The 4,568-nt window shown below is 39.0% G+C and overlaps 1 non-coding gene across 1 annotated transcript; it reads left to right on the top strand.

The window, feature by feature from the left end:
• The first annotated feature begins 361 nt into the window (after positions 1 to 361).
• On the top strand, positions 362 to 470 carry LOC123248175. The gene has a single exon (XR_006506253.1). It is a non-coding gene; the product is annotated as a U6 spliceosomal RNA (small nuclear RNA).
• The last annotated feature ends 4,098 nt before the right edge of the window (positions 471 to 4,568 follow it).

Below are 4,568 nucleotides of genomic sequence, written 5' to 3'. Positions count from 1 at the left end.
TGCTTTTTACTCTGCCACCATCTTAACCAGGAACACACCAAAAATTTTTTAACAGCGTGTTGTATTGCAAAAGCACTGAAATTTCAGTAGATACCTACTGATTGGGAAATGACTGAACAAACTTTTATATATGAAAGTAATGAGATTGTGTATTGTTGTTACAATACACATGGTAAATATGGTAGAAAATGGAAAGACTCATATGAATGGATACAAAGTGAGGTAAACAGAACTAAGAAAACAACAAACAGTGGCTACAATAATGTAAATAAAAAGAAAAATACCGTAGCCACAAAAAAGAATTACAACTAAATGTTGGGAAATTACATCACCCAAAGTTGGCTCCCCAAAAGAGATATGGGTCCTCACTTCAGTAGCACATTTATCCTAAAATTGGAACGGTAAAGAAAAGATTATCATGGCCTTGAGCAAAGATGACAGGCAAATTCATTGAGGCATTCCATAAATTAAAAAAAAAAAAAAGACAAAATGAGAAGACAATTCCCCGGCTTCTTTTGAAAGGGATGGTCCATGAGTGTGGAGAACATTGCATATAACATCAGATTTTTTTCAATGAGTTTATAGATATTGCAAAGTTCTTCCCACTTCCTCTTCATAAAAGTCTTTTCTTCAAAGGAATGATCCCTGGCAAAATGAATGAGGAAATAAAGGTCACGTGAAAACAAAAGATAATACAATCTATTAAAGTAAGAATATGTGTTGTTTCTGTTAAGAAAGAGGGGATGACTTGCAAGAGAAAAGAAGCTGATAAAATATCTTACTGTTCATATGCTACTCTGAAGCATTTGAGTCAATAATTAAGGATTTTATTTAGATCTACCACTTTCCTGCATTGATAGGAAGCTAGAATTCTATTACTTCCTTTGATGTAACAGTTTTGTGGTTCAATATATTAGCAGAAGGCAAACTTTCTGTTTCATGTTTTATCCAACTCAAACTTTCAGAGTTAATGCTCTTCTTTTGACCATAAAAACAACCAGAAAATTTTATATCCGCTTTCTTTGAGCATTTATTTATTTGGGGAATAAACATTTATTAATCACCAACTCTGTTGATCTAAGAACAGCACTGTACTATATTAATTCAATTTAGTCAATAGATGATTGGGAAGATGGAGTGACTATCAACAGTAATAGGGACGGGGGGGGGGGCAGCTGGGTAGCTAAGTGGATTGAGAACCAGGCCTAGAGATGGGAGGTCCTAGGTTCAAATCCAGCCTCAGATACTTCCCAGCTGTGTGACCCTGGGCAAGTCATTTGACCCCCATTTCCTAGCCCTTACCACTCTTCTGCCTTGGAGCCAATGCACAGTATTGACTCCAAGACAGTAGGTAAGGGTCTAAAAAAATAGGGAAGTTAGGAAGTGGGAGGGTTTCAGGAAAAAGACAATGAAGTCTGTTTTGGACATATTAAGTTTAGGATATCTATGGGACATTCAGTTCAAGATGTACAATAGATAGTTGGAGACTAGAGGTCAGCAGAGAGGTTAGAGCTGGATAAGGAGATTTGACAATCATCAGAATAGAGTTGATAATTGATTCCATTGGACCTAATGAGATTCCCAAGTGAAATAGTATAGAAGAGAAATGGCCCCAGGACAGAACTCTGTGGGACACACATGATTAGTGACTATGACCGGACAAAGTTTGAACAAAGGAGATTAAGAAATAGTAGCTGAGGGGGCAGCTAGGTGGCTCAGTGGATTGAGAGCCAGGCCTAGAGACAAGAGTTCTTAGGTTCAAATCTGGCATCAGACACTTCCTAGCTGTGTGACCCTGGGCAAGTCACTTGATTCCCATTGCCCAGCCCTTACCACTCTTCTGCCTTAGAATCAATACACATTATTGATTCTAAGACAGAAGGTATGGGTTAAAAAAAAAAAGAAAATAGTACCTGATTAGGTAGTGACACAAAATCCAAAAGAGAAGAGACTATTTAGGAAAAAAAGGGTGATTGATAGTGTTGAAGGCTACAGAGAGGTCTAGGAAGATGAAGATTAAGAAAAAGTCATTAGATTTGGAAATTAAGAGATCTTTAGTAACTTTAGAGAATGGAATTTTAATTTAATGAAGTCAGAAGCCAGAATGTAAAGAGAAAGGAAATAGAGGCCCCTGTTGTAGATATATTGCCTTCTCAAGGAAGTTAGTCACAAAAGGGAGGAGAGATGTGGGACAATAGCTAGTGGGGAAGGATGGAACAAGTCAGGGTTTTTTGAGGATAAGAGAGAGACAGACATGCTTGTAGCCATTGGGGATGATGGAGGGGACAATTTGCTGGAGAAGATTGGATGGAAGGGGTTTGCCTGTGTGTGTGTGTGTATATATATATATGTTTGTGTTGGCAAGGAGAAGGGTCACTTTTTCAGGTGAAACAATGATGAAAGAGATAGTGGTATAAGACATCTGGGAGATGTGAGTTGGGAGAGGGGAGAAGAGGAAGATCTCAGTAAATGGACTCTATGAATTAGGAGACAAAATTGTCAGCTCAGAGGGTAGAAGAAGAGAATTATGGGAGATTTAAGAAATGATGAGAAGGTTTTGAAAAATTGCTATAGTGAGTGGGATAGTGAGCCAATTAGGGAGGAATAAAAGGATTACCTTGATTTGGTGAGGCCTCAGTTGAAATTGCACAAATTTGTAGTGGATCTAGTCAACACACAGTTTCATAATTTTCTCCAGTTTTATTGGGAAATATGTGAAAAAGAACAAAGGCAGTGAATGGCGAGAGTAATCCAGGACTGAGGCTTGGCAGGGCATAATAGGTAATAGAATAAAGGTAAAGAATTCTAGGGGCAGCTAGGTAGCACAGTGCTTAGAGTCCTGGGTCTGACATTAGGAAGACTCCTCTTGCTGAGTTCAAATCTAGCCTTAAACATTCACTGGACATGTGACCCTGGGCAAGTCATTTTAACCCTGTTGGACTCACTTTCCTCATTTACAAAATGAGCTGGAGAAGAAAATGTTAAACCACTCCAAGATATCTGCCAAGGAAATCCCAAATGAAGTCATGAATAGTCACACATGACTAAAAATGAGTGAACAACAAGAAGGGTTTCAAGAAAACAGGACAGTATAGAATTTAACTAGTTCATCAAGGAAGAAGGAGGAGAGTGTAGTTATTATAGAGTTGATGATCTAGGAGAGAACTGAGGGGACAAGGAAGTAGAAATCATGGTGAGGATGAAGAATAAGGTTTGGGGTTGTAAGGAGAGAGTGGAGAAATATCAGATTATTTTCAGATAACGTCATTTCAGAGTTAATAAACATGGCACTGGAACATTTGTGGGTGATGGCAAGATTAAGAGTATGACTACTTCTATGTGTACCTGATGTGGGATGGAGAAGTAGGTTGTGGGGAATGAGCAAATTAAGGAAATGGGAAATAAATCTATTTGAGGGAATGTGACTATTTAAATGAAAATCCCCAAGTATGAAGGCAGGATGTAGAAAGGAAAGAAAGACTGTGAGGTAATGAACTCATTGAAGAAAAACAGGGAAGAGTTTGAACATTCATAGACAACAAATAACATAGTTTCCCGCCCCCCTTTTTCCTTTTTATTAATCCCTTGATTTCTGTTTTAGAATTGATACCAAGTGTTAGTTCCAAGAGAGAAGAGCAGTAAGGGTTAGGCAATTGAGGTTAAGTGACCTGCCCAGGGTCACATAGCTAAGAGGCAAGATTTGAATCCAGGACTTCCTCCATCTGCAGGCCTGGTGCTCTATCCACTGAGCAACCTAGCTGCCCCTAATACCATAGTTCTGACTGAGTAGTAGATATGGATTAATTGAACCTCAAAGGAGGAGATGTTACTGAGTGATGAAAGTAGAGGGAGAGTCTGGGAAGTGTGGGGAGCAAAGAGTATTCCAAGTCCCTCACCTTGACCAGTAAGTTTGAGAAATGAATAAAAGTGAAACCATTGCTAGAAAGGGTGGCCAGGGAGGCTGTGTTATCAGGAGCCAAGTTTCAGTGAGTCAGAAGATGAAAGGAAGGGGAAGGTAATAGATTTAAGATGAAAGCAAGTTTATTTCCAATGAAGATAGCACTTCAGAGAGTAGAGTGGAAGGGGTGGGGAGTTTAAAGTACAACCCTAGGGGTGCTGAGATGAGGGTGATAGGAATGAGGGAGTGGGCAATGGGGGATGGAGATTTGGGTTTGAATAATGTCAGCTAGGGGTTAGGTATCAACACAAGAGGATGGGAATTTGTTCATCATTGACAAATGAATTCAGATGGCTTATTAACATCACTAGGGAATCAGCCTTAATATAAAGTACTATAGGAAGTTAGGCAGCTCAGGCAAGCAGATCAGGCAAGAGAGGATCATGAAATGGCATTTCTCACCTATCCTTCTGTTGGTCTCTCTCTGTGTCTTGGTCTCTCTTTTGCCACTCCTTTCCCCAAAGGGACTGGCATACAATGGAATTTCATGTCTCTCCTTAATTTCTATTTAATAATAATAAAGCATACAATAGTTCCTGGTTGGTTTCAAATTATTCTTTGAGTTGCATTTACTTCATATATAACCTTAACTTTTGGCTTTTGCTGTCGT

The sequence above is a fragment of the Gracilinanus agilis genome, chromosome 4 (genome assembly GCF_016433145.1).
Source record: "Gracilinanus agilis isolate LMUSP501 chromosome 4, AgileGrace, whole genome shotgun sequence".
NCBI classification, from domain to species: domain Eukaryota; kingdom Metazoa; phylum Chordata; class Mammalia; order Didelphimorphia; family Didelphidae; genus Gracilinanus; species Gracilinanus agilis.
The sequence above is the reverse complement of the archived record's forward strand: the minus strand, read 5'-3'. Positions and strand labels throughout refer to the sequence as shown.